Source organism: Poecilia mexicana, unplaced genomic scaffold (assembly GCF_051168715.1).
Source record: "Poecilia mexicana isolate PSO_F unplaced genomic scaffold, ASM5116871v1 scaffold_10, whole genome shotgun sequence".
NCBI classification, from domain to species: Eukaryota; Metazoa; Chordata; class Actinopteri; order Cyprinodontiformes; family Poeciliidae; genus Poecilia; species Poecilia mexicana.
Window position 1 is genome coordinate 24,942,453 of NW_028263379.1, and position 20,824 is coordinate 24,963,276.

The 20,824-nt window shown below is 40.8% G+C and overlaps 1 pseudogene; it reads right to left on the bottom strand.

Moving 5' to 3' along the window:
* Window positions 1-18,983: 18,983 nt before the first annotated feature.
* LOC148157127 (uncharacterized) lies at window positions 18,984-20,528 on the bottom strand (annotated as a pseudogene).
* Between the last annotated feature and the right edge of the window lie 296 nt (window positions 20,529-20,824).

Genomic DNA, 20,824 nt, shown 5'->3' on the forward strand with positions numbered 1-20,824 from the left:
GGGCTATTTTGCAATTTTCTGGAAGTTTGTTCCAGATTTGTGGCGCACAGAGTTTAGATCAAACCACATTCGTCGTTTTGGAACGGCCCAGCCAAAGTTGAGTAATAAACCTAATGAAGAATCTGATTGCTTGATTACTTTTGCAGCGTGCTGCATTTGCAAACGGACGAACGTAGCAGTGTCTTGAGAAGCTCTGCTTGCTCTGTCTCATGCGGATGCTTTCATGGAAAACACATACCGACAGCTATTTAAACAGAGCCTGATATGAAGCATACAGCCGAACACCTTTGCATAAGGTAATCCAGCTGTAACGCGCAGCAGGGACGACTACCAATCATTTCATATGAATTCCAGCTCCCTGCTTGAGACAGCACAGTATTTTAATGGCTGACATCTCAGGGCTGCAATTCGAGTGTGATTTATATCTCCTCAAGTCATCAGTTACAGTCAGATCCGAGGATTGGACTTTGTGCTCGCTGGTCGAGCATTGCTAAAGAGCAAGAAAAAAAGGAGCTGTGTCACTTCCCCAATTTCCAGTGAAAAGTTGAATCAAAGGTGCCGCAGCAGGGGTGAAGAGGGCTTAGATAGAGAGAGAGAGAGAGAGGAAGAGAGAGAAAAGGAGGGCTGACAGGCTCTCTGCATTGGTACGCAAGCCTGCGTCTCATCCTTAAACCAATTTCCTTCCTCTATACTCTGGGGAGTGGTCTGATTTGCACCGTTTCCTTTCTCTGAGTAAGTGTTTATCCTGCTTCTGCAATTAGATGTTGCTCCCAGCTGCGACATTAATCAAATAGCCAGACAGATTCTCTGCATTCGGAGGCTGAGGGAATGAGTCCTACATGTCTTCCTCGTGTGCTAACAGGCTATGAAGCGGTCCGGCTATTTGCACACATACAGTACGCCGATCTGAGTGGTCAGGCGGGCTTCATGGTGGGGGCTCCACAAAGCAGCAGGAGAGAGCGTTAATTGGATTTGTGCCGGGGGGAAACATGTTTGTGACCTATCAGTAATGAAGCTGCGAAAAAGTATTTTCCCTTGCAGATTTCCTTTGTTTTTGCAATTTTTATTTTTTTTAAAAACACATTTACATTTTTCAGATGATCAAATAAATGCTAGGATGTTTAAATTAGGATTAAATTTATGAAGGGTAAATAGCTGTCCAAACCAGTATGACCTTATGTGAAAAGGTAATTACCCCAAAAATGTGTGGTGCACCACAGTTGCACATTTTCTCCATTTGTAGACTAAAACTCTCAATGCCGTCCAACTGGAGCTCCAAAGGCGTCTATCCATCTTTACAGTTTGACGCAACTTCGTAAGCCTTTCCAGCCTGATGGAGCTTAGTGACTTTGTTTCTCATCTACTGTGATAATGTCATGAGGTGTGGTTGGTGGTGGTGAGGAGAGACGCAGAGAACCCAGGTTATGGTGAAGATAATGAATTTAATGATGAAAATAAGCTCCACAGTCCATACAGGCAGCACGGCAGAGACTAGCTCACAGCTAAGTACCGGTAGCAACTGATTCACAGGACTAAACACGAGAGCTGACACTTCCAGGACTTAACCAGTTCTACTGGCGAGTGACGGAAACAAACACAAACCAGGACTTAACAGTTCTACTGGCGAGTGCTACAAAGCTAAGACGATGACGAACGACGACAAGGACCCGACGAGGAACACAGACAACAGGAGGGTTTAAATACACACGGGGTAATCAGGGGAATGAGACACACCTGGGGAGCAATCAATGGGGAGGACAGGACAGAGACTCACAGGAACACAGGACTGAACACAGAGAACTCAAAAATAAACATACAGAAACACGGAACATGACAGATAATCAGTACAGCAGACATGATGCGTTGGCCTACTTCATGATGTCAGGCCCAGTGGCGTGCACAGACATTTTGGGGGGCCGGTGGAAAAACACGGGCACCTTGTGCGGCACATGTAGCTGCCTTAGTAGTGCGAGATTTTTTTTTTCTCTCAGACACAGCTTCAACATAACTTATTTCAAATCAGTTGTCATATGCAAAGCACTTTAAAAAAAAAAGAAGGAAAAAATATTTCAGAAGGGCATTTTTTCTTTGTCCAGAACTAAAAAGACGAGTGGTCCAGCACCTCCTAGTGTCCATCTGTGCACATTGCTGGTCAGACAGGTTCTGTTTAGGTGATTATTGATACCTTGGCTTCTTTGTGACTAGTAAAATTCAACCAAAAAAATATGCTTAATCCCAATAACCGATAATTACTGATCATTCATAATACAACTTAATAATTACTTTTTCACCTGATTGGTTCAAATAGTTTTTCCCTTCATAAATAATGTCTTCATTTGAAGCTTATTCTATGTTACCTTTGTCCAATTATACCATGTTGTTTGAAAATATGACATTAAAGTGTGACAAAAAGCAGCAGCAGCAGAATAAATCTATGAGAGGGCAAATACTTTCTTAACAGCTCTTAGTACTAATATAGTCTTTTATTTTGCTGTGTGAGAGTGCTGAAAAGCTTATAGATGTCGCTTCTGTACTGCTAAGGAGCTCATTAGTAAAATTATTGTTATTTCGCAGAGCAAAACTATTTCTTTTATTGAAGTCTTTGAGGACCTTGAAAAGCTAAGAAGATGATGGAAATAATGCCTGGAGTTATTTTGCAGAAACAAAAAAAGCTTAGCAAGATGACGGAGTAATTTAGCAGAGGAGCCATGATCCTAATAGTTCACTGCTTAAGGTTGGACAGTTTTGTCCGTGTGCACGCTTGCGTGTGTGTGCGTGTGCGTGCGTGTGTGTGTGTTAGTTCAGTCCTCATCATAGCAGAATGCCGATAGAAATCCATTACAATCCCCTAATGCAGTCTGCTGCTGCGCTCTACCTAAGGTCTCTACCAGCAATAATCGAAGAGCTGCTCGTTTTTATAGGTAAAGTTAGTGATGATTTTCAAACGCGCTCCGTGATTTGTGGCTAATTAGTACCAGAGCTAGTTAGGCCACAAACATGTGTGTTTGCTTGGGTGTGGGTGTGGTGGTGAAGGTGGGGGGGAGGGCGTAGGAGGGGGCGGCGTGTTGCCCTGATGGTGAAACAAAGGGCTCACAGCGGGGCTTCCCTTTCTGCCTGCTTTCCACTTTCAGACGATCTGAAACACAGCACAGCACAGATGAAAGGAGCGTGGTTGTTATTACTGGGAGGGAATGCAGCATTGTGATCTCCCTCAGAAAGAGATGATTTACCAGTCGAGCAGTTGCCTCTGTCACCATGGTTACCGGTGGAAGTTGTGACTTTCAGCCAGGAATATGCATAAAGTCCAATTTATTAGTTTAGAGGTGTTTTGATGGAGTTAGAATTAGGCATGATAGGGTGTGATATCAACATATAAGTCGCTAATCGGCCTTTTTCGAGCCGTGCATTGCTGGTGCTGCATGTTAAGTACCACGGGCAAACGTGGCGTGGTGCATCATCCAAGCATGCAGCTCATTTTTCACTTATTAATCTCCCCCCCTAGTTCCCAGCTGCATCTGCAGTAAAAGCCTTACCCCTTCATGTCTGTCAAATTGTTTATTTTGTTCTGTTTCTTTTTTTTCTCCATCCCAACCCGGAGAGCTTTCTCTCTGTTCCCAAAATTTGCAACTTTTTTGCAGTGTCGGACTAAATTATCTTTTCCCAAATGCGAGTGGTTTGTTAGCTCAGCCCTCAGGTGGGGAGCCAATGCAAAATGTAAAAGATGGTAACACAAGAGAAGTGGGCAAGGAGAGCATATAAATTATTTGTAGAATATTGATGATGACGAATTGCAGTTTGTTTTTCTCCTTTTTTTTTGGGCGCCGGACAGCAAAAATCTCTACGAGATGAGTTTAGGTGCTGGTAAGAAGCAATTATCAGGCAACTGCATCACAAGTCAGATTGCAGAAATGATCATGGATCATTCAACAATAAAATATAATTTTTGATATAAAAAAACTCCCCATCCTTTTATTTTTCGTCTACATGATGGCATCGAATGTAAGCGTGGAGGTGATGATGCAACACTATGGGATCTGATTACTGACCCAGCCTTGCAGCCGGAGCTCCAGATGAGTTTGACAGGGGGAGCATCTGCTTATTTTGGGTGGGCAAAATGAATACGTAGCAATAATTATATTACTCAAGTAAAAGACAAAGGTACAGTGCAGTAAAACTACTTTTATAAGTACCTTTTTCCAAAAAAGTTACTCAAGTGAATGTAACACAAGTACTACCCACTTTTGAACATAGACAACATAAGTAGCCTGTGCTTAACAAGCTTAATGTGATATTAGCTAGTGATCTTTTAGCTAACATTACCTGAATCCAACAGCATTACTGAGCTCACGCTGTTAGTTTGGGGAAAAAACTGTGCAAAGTTCTTTGCGTTTTGCCAGTTTGCTGCCATGATTCTAACACACCTGAGCAGCAGCAGGTCTCCTTCACTGCCGCACAGGTGTAAAGCCAGCGTCTTAGCGCTCATGTTGCGTTTAAAGGCGGCTCGGAAAAGCAGGTTACCACATGTTAACGGATTAAACAGTTTTAAGTGTTGAAAAAAGTGTCATAAGGCACAAATATGGGAAGTGCGGAAGCCCCCACTGTATCAAATCGATATAGGAATAACAGAGAGTTGGCCACTTCATGGTAAAAACAACAAACAGCTTGAGGGGCATGGCTGACTCTGTGGACGGGCAATGCCCCCCAGTGCCCGCCCATGATGCCGGGTCTGAGCAGTGTGTGTGTGTTTCTTTTTTTCTGGTGTTGTTTTTGTTTTTACCCAAACAGACATGAAATTTACTATAACTGAGTCAAATACTTTAATGAAAATAAAGTCTAGTAAAAGTTTGCGTCATGCAAACAACTTAAAAAAAAGAAGCAAAAAGTGCAGACAGATTCTACTCAGCTACACTAGCACAAGTTAATTATTTACTTCCCACCCCTGCACATAAAGGCCGAAGCAATATTTTTGAATGGGTGGAGACATTTTTAATTTATTTATTTATTTTAGAAATTATGTGTTTAAAAGTGAACTTTTCAGAAAGGGCAATTTCAAAAATTCCTCATCTTATCAATGTTTTTTAATATGGATAGAGTCTGACAACCTTTAAGTTCATATATATGTAAGGCTGCTCTCACACTTTTTCTTATATGCCGGTGTCTTTAAAAACGTGTGGGACTAAGTGTGAGAAAATGTAGGTGATTTCATGGAACATCAAGTATTTGTCACAGACACCATATAGCATGAGCTTTAGCTGTTTGACAAGATTAGACATGCAAAGGTGCTATTGCAATTTATTTATCCACACGTCCACCCATCTATCTTGCATTTGGGTATCTGGACAGCTCCGGATTTTGACTGGAAAAATGTGTAGGGACCGTAAAACCTGAATTAGTGCGTCGATAAGAATAAACAGAGATTTGTGGTTGCAAACAGAAAAAGATGTGGAAGAAAAGACATATCTCCACGACAAAATGAGCAGAAAAGTTATGCTACACTAGCCGTGCTGTTATTTATTTGTTGAACCCAAATTCTACCGCTGCAGATAAGAGAACATGCGCTGGCTACTATTTTTGCTCCGCAACTCCCTCGTTTTGCACGTTAGGTCTCACGTTTAGCTCTCCTTCGTGTTGCATAAAGCTCCTCAGTTGTTGTGCGTTGCATCAGGCTTGTTCAACAACATCACAGAGAAGGAGGCTGGTGCATTAAGAATGAATTAATTCCATGAAGGGTAGGTTTAACCTTCACAAGGGGGGCGGGGAGGGGGAAATGCATGCATGAGCAAGACGATCTCTTTAGAGGTCATTTAGACTAATGCATCTCAAAGTCCAGAGCTCCTCTTGTTCTGCTGTCAGCTCCCATATTGCCGCTGTCATGTATGCTGTATTGTTTGTAAAGCCTGCAGTGACACCGCTGAGGGTGGGAGGGGTGCACTGGGGGTGAGCTTGAGCGGAAACGGGCATAAATGCCACTGAACTGAAGGGAGTCTGATACACATTGAGTAAATCAAGCCTCCATTGTAACGAGCTGCTCTGTGGGCTGACTTAATTAAATGTGATGCTAAATAATTTCTCCGTGGCGACGGTGCCGCGAACTTTGCCTCAGCCTCACAGCGCGACCTGGTACTCCGCTCCACGCTTGATTTCAGCCATCACGCACACTCGAGTGGCTGTTACTTGGTGGAAAGAGTCGTCGCCCGGGAAGATCGGCTCTTGCACAAGAAGTTTGGATGTGAAACTGTTACCTCTTTTTAGCAGTAACCTTGGGCAGCGGCTCAGAGGGATTGTATGTATGTGTGGCCATGCAGGGAGGGCAGAGAGCGGCTCAGAAATGAAGCAGTGTTTCGGAACAGTGCCTCGGGAGTGTCTACATTCTCACACCGATTGCTCCAGGTTTTGGAAACTTTCTGTGATGCCGATGCGGTGGAGAGTAGGGGTAGAATTAGGTTTGTCCTAACCCTAACTAACCCTAACTCTAACCCTACACAACAACCAGCCTGTCAATTGAGTTTCAAAGCAAATAAGCAATATTAAAACGCAAATTACACAGTTTGTGTCTCGCCCACTAAAGGAGGAAGACACGACCATATATGGGTAATAACAAAAGTCTCTCACGGTGATCAGACAGAGACAACATTTCTAGTAGAAATGTGTCAAATGTATAAAAGCTGGGGCAAAATTTCTGACTGGGATCGTGCAGCATTTATTTATTTATTTAAACGCATTTAACCAAAAGTATTTTTGTCCATGCATGTTTGACAGGTTTCCACTAACAGTACCTGTGTTCGTTTTGAAAATTTGACCTTTTTTTTTTTCCTTTTAGATATCGATGTGGGAAAAAAAAACAAAAAAAAAAAAACAGCTGAAAACATTTATTATTTGGAGATGTTGTAATTACCATGTCAAATAAGAGAAGTTGTCTCTGGAGAATCATTAAAATGAACCAATATCCCCTAATATGCCGCCTAATTTCAGAATGTAATTATTGTTGGGAGTGTGTAATTTAATATTCTTTATCTTGTCATGTCCTCGGTCTGCCAGCTCTCAATCAGCCCCCAGTCTCCCATCAGCCAGCAGCGCAGCAGAGTGCTGACAACGCAGCTGCCGTCACACTGCTTTTATAATGGCATACATCATGCCTTAAACACTTTGGGGAGGGTGGGGAGGGGGACACTCAAACATCTGTATGTGGGTAATTTTTGTTGCCCCGTGGATTCCGCTCGGAGAGAGAGCGCGGACTAATAGGTGCGGGGCAAAAACGGAGAGAGCGTGCTGTTTTCAAAGGCAGGCATGATTTTATTGGCTTTATTTTGACTTTGGGTTTGTGGATGTCTGTTGGCGTGTGGCATCTGCAGAGGCCTGCTGCTCCAGCTCTCGCCCCAGGCTGTGCAACTAAGTTGAAGAACTCCAGTATGGAGCATGCTTTACAAAAGACTTTACTGTAAATACTTTATAGCACGCTGAGTGGGCCTATGAATATGTAAAAAAAAAAATAAATAAAAATACTGGCACCGATTTGACCTAAACATTTCAAGCAGCAACCATTTGCATGAGTTTGTGCTTTATTGCACAAACTCATCTTCCAGACTGTGTGAAGTTGAACAAATGGTCGAGTTAATCTTTGAACGCTTTTACTTTCATGCCATCTGGTTTCATCTGTTTCGAAATGATCTTTCAGGGAGTTAAAAGGCGCGTTCTGAGGTGGCCGCCTAAATTTCACCAGTGTTCAGAGCGCGGGCTGTTTTGTGCAGTGAGATGATGTTGTGCACGACTTAGTGTTCGTGAAAATAAATGGGGAAAAAAAAGAAGAAAATCTGATTTTAAATCGCATGAAGTTGTTCTAAAAAAAGAAAGTCCCATCCAAAAGTATTCACATCCCTTGAATTTTGCGACAGTTTTTAAGTTGCATCCATACATTTAAATTATTTTATTGAGATTTTCTTTGTGTATTTAACTACATCTCATCATGTCTGACAAGCTTCCCGCTGAAAAGAAAAAAAACTAGCCACGGAGCATCATGCTGCCACCACCGTGTTTCACATTGTTTCATGGCTTCTGACTTCTTTTGGTTTTCTTTCAACAATGACTTTCTTCATAAACATCACATTTGTTGAGTGCAAAGCTAATATCATCTTGTCCACAGTATTCCTCCCTGAGCTGCGGATTTCTGCAGCTGCCCCAGAATTTTCTTGATCGCTTCTCTCATTTTCAGATCAGGGATTGGTCAACGCTCCGAGAGATGTTCAAATTCTGTCATGTGATTTTTATAACCTAACTGTGTTTTAAACGTCTTCGCATCTTTGTTCCCGACTTTTAGCGTTTTAATTGCAACAAGTTAAGAAAGCCACAGGTGGTTTTAATTTTTCTTTAACCCATGCGCTGCTCAGTGTTGGTCTTTCATAAAACCCACATGAAATACATCGAGGTCAGAGGTTGTAAAGTGACAACATCTGACTTTACAGACAGATTCTGTAAAGTCAGAAATGTTCATATTCTTTTTCAAGTATATGAACTTTTTCATATTCTGGAAAAAGTTCCAGAATATGAATACTTTGTGGGGTTCTGCAAAGACGTGGCGCTGTTATCCAAATCAAACTACTTTTGTCAGAATAAGGAAGGAGAAACAAATATTGTGATGTGATTAATCTACAGCATGTTATATCATCTTATAAATGTTTGCCAGGAAAAATAAAATGAATGAATTCCTTTGAGTTTGTCTGGTTGGCATGACAGCACTGGAGCAGGAAAACGGAGAACTACCATCTCGTAAGTTGGATCAGAGCCGCTTGTTAAAATGTCTCACTATTCCAAGGATTGGTGGTCCCAGCTCATCAGAGCACTATTTTAAAAGATTTGGCCAATTTAAATATCCCACAAGACTCATCGCTTAACACTTTAATCTGTTCTTGTGTGCCTCCTTTCACAGACTGTGCAACATCCAGCATAAACGACTAGGTTAGATTACAGAAGTAGTGAACGTTGCATTTTTAATTTCACACCATTGGAAACAATTTCAATAAACACCGTTAATAATTTTCCTCTAATTTTTCTCCTGTTTTTTTTTTTTTTTTGTCGCTAAGGACTCAACCAAACAAACCTTTTTGAAAAAGAAGCTAAATCATGTTTTGAATTTACTGTGTCTATTGCTTAACCTTCACAGACATCTTGTGTTTTTACTGTTTTGTCACTCATACGTATTTCAGGTTATAAACTATATTCTAATGTCAGACAAAGATAACTTGAGTTAACACAATAATGCGTTTTCAACTGATGATTTCATCTATTAAAAGTTATCTTATGTGAAAAGGCAATTTTCTGGCTTGGTTAAAATATGAATGCACCACTACTTTTTTGGAAAGCAGAGTCTTACTAGTCACATCCACACTAGTAAAAACAAGAAATCCCAAAAGTGGGACCTTTATGACAACATGAAGTAGGCTAGAAGAAAACAATAAATTCAAAAAACAGATGTGAAACTAAATCGCTGTCCTCTATCAGTAGTAAACCACAGTTAATTAAAGATGTTACTCATGAATATACAATACATAAAACAGGGTTGAACCTTCCTGGGAAAAGCTCGCCAGCCAAAATTACTTCCAGGATGACTCATCCAGAAGGTCACAAAAGAGCCACACAATAAAAAACAACAAAACAAAAAAAAAACCCCATCTAAAACACTGCAGGCCTCACTTGAATGCTGACCTCACAGCTGAGGTCAGCATTAAACATTCGACAATAAGTAACAGCAAAAGCAGCAGCCCGGGAGAGTTTCTTGGCAAAAAGCACTGCTGATCAAAAGCAACACAAAGACCCATCTTAAATTTGTCCAAAAAAAAAAAAAAACATTTTGAAGATTTTCAATACTTTTCGGAAGACATGTTGTGGATTTTTATATTTTATTAATTTTTTTATGTGTGCTCATCTGTGCATTTGGGGTAAAACTAACCCAGTATCTCTAAAACGAATACCATACTGCCAGCTGAACATAGTGATGGAGGTGTAATGGGCCTCAGGGCCGCTGTGTTGCTTTTGGAGAAGCCTGGTCAGAGTTAGGGCAGAGGTCAGGTTGAGCTGTGTGACCTTAAGCTGCGTGTTCTGCTTTTTAAATCGTCTGGTTGAAATAAAACAATTCTGAAGCAAAAAAAAAAAAAAAAGGGGGACAAAATTTCCCCCACAGTCACGTAAAATAACGACTGAACATCATCACCGTGTTCGACAGCTGTTCTTTTTCCACATTGGTCCAGGTTGGATTGTATAGTTTCTCCTCTCAGTAAACGAAATCCCCATTCGATGCCTACTCAGGTTATCTTTGCAGGACAGAAAATAAATAAATAAATAAATAAAATAAATGATGTCCGCTGATTTGAAACGTTTAAGTGTGACAAATATGCAAAACTGGAGAGATCTGTAAAGGGGCAATTACTTTATCCCAGCTCTGTGCACCGCTGGATCGATTTGCTTCTCTACCAGGCTGTAATCTGAGCCGTGGCACCGCGCTGCCTCTGGCAGATTTCTCTTGCGCCGCTCAGAGAATTTTGAAGTCCAGCGCTTCACCTCGTGTGACCTAGAACTGGCTGAATCGCACTCTTTCTTTTAGCCGTCCTGCAGGAAACGGACATTGACACACTTGTTGCTGCTGGCAGAATTAGATAGATAAATACAAAAAAGAAAAATCAGTAACGGTCCAACCCAGAGTCCGTGTCTCGTTTATCGATCAGGTCATGCACCAGCGGATCTGCATTCGCCTCGGTTAAAGTACTTGGTGCTTCTCTTGATGATGCCCCCAAGGCCTTGTAGATATGGATAAAACTCCCTCAAACCACAGAGCTAGTGTCTTTTACGAGCCAAGAGGAGTCAAAAAAAAAAAAAAAAAAATGGCAGCAAAACTTTCAAATCTTTGCAACTGCTCAGTGAGATTTACGCCACTGCTCTGGAGCGACTTCTTTAGGCCGGGCATCATGCGACAGTGCACAATGTCAAGTTGCTTTTATTGCAGCTTTGCTGGCAAAGCCCAGTCGTGTTTAAAACTCGATCATAGCAGAGCAGAGAATGATGGATGTCGGAGCCGCAATTTCACTGTGTGGTTATTACACAGCCCTGCTTAGAAAGAATCCTTAGGGGCATAAATTCTCTCATACCATTAAGTGAAATGTAATGTTATAGAGGATATTCATCCAAAAATGAAAAGGGTGTGCTAAAGAGGACATTGCTTGAGAAAACGATGGTCTGTCTTCATACAAGCGACATGTCTCCTGACTGTAGTGCGGGAAAGCAGAAAGACACGAGGGAGCTTTTGCCAGATCGGCGCCGAGAGACGCTTTTAATTCCACCTGCCAACGCGTGAAATCGACGCGTCGTCCTTTCAAAGAATTGCACGCAGAACTTTACAGTATCCATTAAACACAAAGAGCATCTTTCAACCGGTCGCGTTGCTGTTGCATCACACGGTTTTAATCTCGGCTAAATATATCGACTCTGAGATGAGAGCAGCGCCGCGTTCTCACAGCTGAAAGCACAAACCCCTGCTTCTCATCTGCCGGGTTTACTCACTTTTTTTTTTCTACTCATTTAAAAGACTCTGGACCCCTCATCTGCATTTATATAAGCAGTCATAAAAGCTGGTTTCTGCTCCTTTATTTATTTTTTGCTTCCTTCTTCCTTGGACAGTCTTGAAGAACAGGAATAGAATTGAGCTGCTGGCAAAGGCCACCTACTCCACGGAGCCAGCAGCTGCATAAACAATGCTTTATTTCACATCCTCCTAATGTTTATTCACTGAGTCCCATCCGTACACTGATACTGCTGAGTCACACCCTCATTGCGCGCACTCTAATCACTCCGTGCCATAGCAACCGCGACTTAGCAATTGCTAAACCTCTTCCGTTTGAGTGCTTTGGGGAAATGTCATTATTTTGAGTTTATTTGTTTCAAAGTCAGTAAAGTGTGAAGCCGACTGCTCTGCTGGGACTCTGCAGTAGATCTATACCTGCTACCTCTCTTTGAACCCCACAAAAGCCTCTTTTTGTGATCCGCTGATTCAAGGTCTTCAGAGACACAGGGTCATTAAAATTGACTTGGACGACATGTCATGCAATATACAGCACGTACATTGCATTCATTAAGGTGTCGGCTACTAAAGTTTAATTAGTGACTTATGCAGGGGCGTCTGCTGTCGTTCCTGCGCAGCATCCTCCGGGAAGAAACTCAATACGAGTTCTGGGCTCTCGTTCAACTGCACGTCCCCTCAGCGAGAGGGTTTTATACACACAAATGTAGAATTAAAAGACGCATATACTTTTTGAGATGGCATATTACAGATATTATATTTTTCTACGAATTCAAGACCTTGTTAAGCAGCTTTGTCTCCGTCTTGGCAAAGAGCGAAACGTGTTTCTGTAATCAAGAGTTTTTGACAGCTAAACTTTAGGGATTATTTGAAAAATGAAGTGCTCTGCTCTCCCTCAATATTCGTTGCAAACTTTTGTTTACGTTCCGAAGGCACGTCGAGTTTTAATATGCTGGTAAGATAATATTTGAAACAGACAGAACTTCCCTCGGATATCTGGAGCAATATTTAGAGCACCAGTGGGGATCTGTTTTAATATTATTAGGGCAGCATTGAAACAATTTCAGAGGTATTGAATTTTTATGGAGTTTTTTTTTTTTTTTTAAAGCTAAAAATAGCTGCTTTCCGCTGAGTGAATAAGAAAATGAGGTTATGCTCACATTTATGGACTGCAGAAAATCTGAAGGTTTCCCCACTATTTTTTTATATATACATATCATGCAATAATCTCAAATAAATACCAAATATAATATCTTTCAACTATCAATTTTGGTGGAACTATGTGATCATTTTCATTCCATTACAATTTTGCATCATTTTACCAGTACTGTGCGTCTGTAAAGCTATAGCATTTTTCAGCCAAACACATTGTAAGCTCACCCATTATAACAATGTATGTCAAATTTTGCTCAAAGAAATTAAAACAAAATTAGTTATGTTCACAGTTGACTTAAAAATGCACAAATTAATTCACATTAAAATCAATAATGCAATCATTTGTGCAGATTTCCTACCAAAAAGTTGCTAAATTGTGCTGTAGGTAGTATAAGAACTGAACTGTGCTCTGACATGTCTTTATAATCTGATCTTTGACATCCTATTTACATCCTGTTTGATTGTTCCTTCTGCTAATGTAGTGTATTTTAATGTACTTAGCAACAAAGCTGCTCTCATTTACACATTTTCTGTTTCTGTTGCAAGAAAGAAACCTTTCTAAAAGGTTCAAATCATTTTAAAAGTACTCACGTTGATGCAGCCATAAAATTCAGATCTTAGTTGAGGCATGGGGTCAGGATTAATTTCCTACAAAAACACATGCGAAAAGCAAGAAGGTAGCAAGAACAGAAGAAGAAGAAAAAAAACAACAAAAATATTCCACAAAAGTCTAGAGATCCCAGAGTCCAGGACGTAATCAACCCAGAGTCATTTCCCACACTGCCTGAACAGAAAGGTGATGAAAACAGTCTCATCTGTTTCCAGAACGCCTGTGGAGTCTTGACGACCCAAGACCTTCCCCAGTACAAATGTCAAAGGTATCCTACCGGATTAATTATAAACAGAACTGCTATTTTATACAACTGAAATAGCCAAAAGCTCAACAGGGTAAAACTTAAAACTTTAGCAAAGCTCAGAGGAAGAACTAAAACCTACGAGCACTGGAGAGCAACGACCAGATGGTCATTCTTTACATTTGTTTTAATGGATCATAAAAGTTTTAACATATCAGTAAAAAAAAAAAAAAAAAAACAACAACTTGTTTTTAAATGATTGGGCTGTCGTTTGCCAGGTTTATGCCAACACTGTTAATTCTGTTATTTCACTGCCACTAATGTCATAAATACAGCTACAATAGCAAAAAATATGAAATACTGCTAAACATGCAGAAGTAACTATTACTGATGTAGTGTAATTACTGTTCTGTCCACTTGTGAACCTCTACACCGCTGGAAAAATCTTTAGTATGAGTGCTGCACAGCATGAAATAACTCATGTTCAATTGTATTTAAGAATATCTGACATTGTTTGTTTTGCTATACAACTTGCACGAGGACACATTTTGAGACTAAAGTGGCTCTAGTTATTTACTTCCCTGAACTCTGTCTACCACTTAAAAAAAAAACCTTTCCAAAATTGTTTTAGAAACGAGTGCACCACTATTGTAAAAAATCGGTCTTGCTGGGTGCTTTTGTGTGGCACTTTGCTTCAGCCTTGAATGATAGTTAAACAGGAAAAAAAAAAAAAACGTGAGCAGTTTTGTAGTGCACTTTACATAACGACTTCAATGGCACATTCCCAAAACACCCACTGAGAAGGAATAAAGCAGATAAAGAGTTTAAATGTTTTTGTTTTTTTTTTCTCCCCCACCAAATTGGTTCCAGTGCTTAACTGGTATTAGTGTTTGCTAAGAAAGGGTTGTTTGTATTTCAGCTGCCCCTAAAACCACCAGCTGTACTAAATGCAAAAAGACAGCTCCAGTCCAAATTGTTGAAATAATCAATTACATACAGTGAATCCAATGTTAAAAAAAACAAACCTTAAGGTTATGGTTTCTAATTACAGGAAAAAGAAATACAAAGCAGTAAAGCTAAATTTACATCGAGAAAAAGTCAGATTAACAATACAAGTTGACCATATCAAGGGCAACACACATCAACTGTGTTTGACGGTCGTTAAGCAGCACCTGAGCTAAATGATCCAGAGGAGAAGCGACCAAGGGAAACAGCCAAACAATCCGTCATTTGAACCTGCTCTGCGCAGAAACGCCAATGTCCCGTTAAAACTACCTTCAGCTCAAGTGCAGCTATCTGTTCTGTCTCAGCGAGCGTCCAGAGCGTGTTAACGGCATCACCTGATGCGACGCTTTGCGTTTCTCCCGATATGGGCCCTCCCATTTACCTTCCTGTTGTTTGTCATCATCTGGGTTACATAGAAATATAGAGAGTACAGCTTTACTCACAGTGACTAGACACATGCAGGTCCTGTGATGGACTAGCAAGTTTTCCACTAGCCTATCTTACTCAAGAAAGCTGGAGATAGGCGCCGATGGTTCCCTGCTGGTTTTATGAAAACCAGTTAAAACCTGATTCTAACACGTAAACTGCTTTGATGAAAAACAAAGAAGAAAACATATCACTCACCATCAACTGGCTCTCTGCGTGCAATATCTGTTCTGGAAAAACATGCATCCCATCCAGGGTTTAAATGATCACATCATGCATTAATTATGAACTGTGCACAGTTCCACAGAGGCGAATGAATGGAAATAAAGAGAAAGTTAAACAGCTAGAGGGCTGGCGCAGAGGCAACAACCACGGCGTCCAACGCGGACACAACGAAAGAGATTATAATCAGCGTTTGGAGGTCGTGACCTGAGCACACACCCCTCAGCAGTGGCAATTATACAGCAGAAAGAGTGGAAAGACTTAAGATCTTCAGGGTGCAGATTTCTGACGACTTTTCTTAATTTAAGGTCACCGCTGCCATCATTGAAGAATGTGCCGCAGTTTCTGGAGAAGCAAACATCTCTTCCTACCAGGCTCCTGGAAAGTGAGCTGACACGCCTCATCTCTCGGTGGCACTCCTGCTACAAGAACGCACACAAGAGGCCCCTCACAGGAACAGTAAGGGAATCTGGAAAGGTCATTGGAGGGTCTCTCTACCTTCTAAAATAAGAGAAAAAAATGAGGAAAACATGTAAGCCATAAAATAGCAGACACTTATCTGACAATAAAGTCAGGTATAGAATAAAATACTAGAAGTTTGTTCTCTTCTATATCTGCTTGGGTAAAAGAAAAAAACAAACTAAATCTGGTCCTTGAGCAAATGTTGCCGATGACCTCTGGATTAGAGTATCACCTGGTCCGCCTCAGGAGCTTCCTCTTGTCAAAGATCTCTGAAAGTTCCCCCTTCTCCTCCTCCTTCACAGACTGTCTTATCTTGTTTGTTGCTGCCCAGTTTCAGAGCACACACACAGAGTAGGATACAGTTTACAAGCACGCACACGCAAACACACATGCACTTTTTCTTTCTTGCCCTTGCCTGAGGGTCTAGTTTGATTCATGCCCTTTGTCAAAGTTTGAGAGGGTCTCAAAGAAATAATGGTGTGACTTCCTTGGGATCGTGGGGCTTTCCTTAATTGGTGTCTTTCCTTGCATGTGCATCACATCCCTTTTTCACCAGAAATCACACATCAAAGGATATAAAAACCCCTCCACTGTTGTGTCTACTTGAGGTTCACAGTGCTTACGTTCAGATAAGCCTACGGAGAAAACAGAGAACAACAAATTGGACCCAGTCAACTTTGTGTTTGCGGCTCTACTGTACACAGCATTCAGTCTGTCAGCCCTTTGAGGTTGTTGCTAGCAACTTTTATCTTCAACGCACCAACTGTACTGGCTGCGGGGAAGTGGTTTTATGCACTAGATAGTTGCCTCCAGACTTATTGCACGCGGTTTTATTGGGAGACAAAGTTTTAAATGGATGCCACTTCGAAGTAGTTTGGAGCTCCTCTGTTGCGCTGCTCGTTATTCCAATGACACATGCCCTTTACTCTCACAGACATGTTTTTCCTCCACCACTTAAAGCGAATATTGCTGCACATCAGCATGTTTAAATAGTATAGTTAGCACTCTTAGTCATCGTCGAGTTAATTTCCGTTCCAAAACGTTGGGAGGATTTTCGTTTGGCCCTCTGGAGTGTACGCTTTGTAGAAACACCTTCTGCTGTAATTGCAGCTAAAAGTGTTTTGAGAAATGTATTTACCAACTTCTCAGAGCGAGAGACGTGCAACCGTTAGCTCAGCTGTTCAGTCAGATTTTAAGGAGAGCATCTGGAGGCACCAAATTACACTTCATGTGATTCTTATTTGGATGCAGATCCTGACATTGACTGCACCATTGTAGCAAATTAATAATGTTTGATATACACAATTCATTTGTAGATCTGATTGTAAATTTAGGGTTATTGTTCCCTCAGCTCCAACCTGCTTACCTGTCCCTGCTGGAGAAAAGCGTTCCCACAGCATAATGCTGACACCACCATGTTTCTATGTCGGAATAGTTTGCTCAAGAAGAATAAGCAGTGTTAGTTTTCTGCATTTTAAATGTTGAGCCTTAAGTTTTGATTTTAATTTCATCTGACCAGAGCAGCCTTTTCCACGTATTTGCTGTTTCCTTCATATCCTTTAAACTGAACTTCTTGTCATGTTTCCAACAACAGCTCTCTCCTTACCAGCCTCTCATGAAGGCCAGAAGTATTTTCTTTACTTATTGAGTTGTCTTTTTGACAAATTCTCCCACCTGAGCTACGCGCCTCCTCTGAAGTAACTAAGAGTTTCTTGGCTTCTTCTCTGGCCAAGCCCATGTCTTACAATAGGTTTGTATGTGTGCAGATTTTAAATTGAATTGGTTGAACAGTTCTCCCGACGTTTTTTCAGAGTTAGGGAAATTGTTTTATATTCCGACCAAAACTTTATACTATTCAGGATTTCAGTGGTCATCGGAATTTATTTACGTGCATCAGAGTAAAGGGGTATGAATAATGGTGTGTCACATACCATCCCAATAAAATACATTGAAATGTACTGTTGCAATGAGAAATTACAAAAAAGGCATGCTGTATGGCACTGTTGGTGATATAGAATACCACGGGGCTCCCCAAACGGTGACATTACCGGTGAAAACCCAACTAACTATTTGGGTGGACAATTACCACAGAAGCTCTTAAATAATAACTATCTTTTACCTGATGGCTTAATTCGGGCTCAGATGTTTTTCCCAGTCACCAGCTCAAACGGACGGCCGTGTTTTTAATCCACTCAGGTGTGAAATTGCCGCCGTATTTGGCAGATCAGTGTGGGTTAATGCACTCCCCGAAGTCCCACATTGGATCTCCCCGCACCTCTGCGGCTATCACGAGTGGTCCGTATCGCAGACCGAGTGCTAATTTCGACGTCCCCACTTTGGCGATAACATGAGATTTGTGAGGGCGCTTTGTGTGCAGGAATCTGCTGGAATGTGGAAACATGGCAGCAAACCGCCCTGATGGATCTGCCCAAATGGCCGTAACTCCTCTCTCTCTCTCTTTCTCTCTTAGTGATTCTGGCAAATGCAAAGAACAGATTTTTTTTTTTCTCCCCCTCCTCTACACAGTAAAAATGCCGGTGCTGAATTAACACCCACAGTGTTAATTTTAACACCAACAAAGTGTGTATATGTGTCCAAGTCAGCTGGTGTTAAAGTAACACTTTTGAAAGTGTTAAAAAATTGACACCTATTTTTTTGTTAAATTAACACCAGACATTGTTAATATTCAACAATAGCGAGTGTCACATTAACATTACAACGGTGTTAGTGTTAAAATATAATGTTAAAAGTAACACCAGTGTAGTGTTGATCACAAAACATAATGTGGTGTTAAAAAGGTAAATAATTGACCCCACAAGGTGTCAATATCAACCAAATCCAGTAGAAAAATATTCAAAACAATACACAGAAATGGAAAGTTTACCTTTTATTAAACCCATTTCAATACTACAGACCTTCAATGCACAGCTTATACAAAACAGCAGTGGGACACAATATATGTTCTTTCATCAGCTGAAAACTGCCTGTCATAAATCTGGTAATATATCAGATCAAAGACACAAATAACAGCAAACACATCATCTCTATTCTGAAAGCATTCAGATGATCATCGGTCTCAACTCTATCTGTACCAATATTGTCCACATAAACAGAATCTATGGCTTTCATCAAGTGCTACTTGAACCCAGAATGTGTAAAAACAGATGAACAACTATGTTCCCCACATTTCAAATGCAATTTGTGCCATGGATACAAAGAATGACTAAATTTCAAATGCTGAAAAAGATTAGAAGAATTTCTGTGCTGAACCTTACAAATGTAACATATTGGTATATTTAAGTGTTGTTAATTCTCACTCTGATTTCCTTGACTCTGGGGCTCTCCTTTGTTGTCACATCAATCCCATAAACTGTTGTTTGGATGAATGTGTAGAAGTTGAGGAGGGCTGCATCGTAGGACATAGCAAACACAAAGTGCGCCTTAAACAGTTCATCGAAGGCAGCCACTGCAGTCTGTGCCACACAAGGAATGGGCTTCTGATCCAGGATGATGTAGAACTTCTGAATACTGCTCTTCTTTTCTCCAACACAGAGGAGGAACGGCTGTGTAGATCCAACTTTGCCAAGGAATGTCGCCATGCTTGTCCCCACCTAAGATTGAGAAACACATTAGAAAAAATGGTTTTAGTCCCTTCACAAGCAACAAATTAAGAACACTTTCCACCTTCCTTTAGCTGTGAACATGCCACAAAAGGGGATGTGACTTGCAAGAAAACTGTTGTGAGCTTAAGTGAAAAGATTGCTTCTAATGGACTCATACAATTCTTTGTGCCATTATGTTCCCACAACCAATTTTGTCATGAAATTAACTCTGATCCCTCCCTCCCACTCCAAAAATAGCTATAAATTTATAATAAAAATAACAACAAATAATGACTTTACATTATACCGTTTATAAAACTGAGATCAATTTACTTTAAGTGAAGCACAATTCATGTCAAAAACATACCTTCATAAACTTCACAACACGATCAGCTGCCTCAGTTGCACTAATTTTTACGTTTCTTCCTTTTGGCGGTTGGAGGCAAGAGATGAACCAGCAGGAGAATGGCTGCCACGTCTCTATCCCATTCTGATAAAATCATAACACAAGCCATGTTTAGAATTACCGTATGAAAATGCACACTGTTGAACATGTTTATTATGCATTATGGTATCAATACATACTATAATCACTTGATTCCTCCTGAGCAGACAGAAGGTCATCCAGGTGAACACTCTATCGTAGGCTTTTGCTGATATTGATGACCTTCGGTTTGTAGAATGTTGGCCATCTTGCAATGAACTTCCCCGAGATGTCTTCTCCAAAGAGCATGATGAAGTCCTGCTCAATCTAGCAGAAGAAAAAGTACTATCAAAACCCAATTCAAAAGTTCAGTTAATCAAATCTGAGACTTTCTCACCAAGCCTGGTGTATCCAAGAATCTTGGGAAGTGATCCAAGATGAGTGATGGCTGGTCCAGATCATGTAGCATGTTCTGTCTATGCTTAAATGTTGCCTTCATTTTCTCCTTAACAACGTCCTGGTCTAATGCATGCTTCATTATGGACATTGCTTCTTTACATCCATCACCAAACAGCTGTTCAGATGTGGAGGTCTCCCTCTGAGTTTTCGGGCCACCTTGATGAGCAGACCTGGAGCTCCCCTTGAAGTCACTTGCAGTGCTACGCTGAACTGTTTTCAATCGATAGGCCAGGTAGCCCTGTCCACTTTGAGGATCGTAGAAATGCTCCTATCACAGAACAGAAAACACAAAATGTCGATTACAAAAGGACAATTACACACTCAAACATAACAAGGTTAAATTCTGGCCCCCAATCAGCAGGCTGAGGTTTATTGGTACATACCCATGACTTTCGATCATATCCGCCACTAAAATATTGACAAGTTTCCTTCTTGTTGGATCAGAGAGACTTTTGGTCTTGTTGTATTCTTTTAATACATCTTCTCCCCCTGGTTTTTGGTGCAGAGCTACATAGACAATCTGCAACAGATTTCACATGTCATCCTGCTATGAATTTTAAAATGGATCATCATTCCATTTCCCACCTTGACACAACTTACATCTTTTGCCATCTTACTGTCAGGTGGTCCTTCAGCCAGTCGTCTTCTCTGT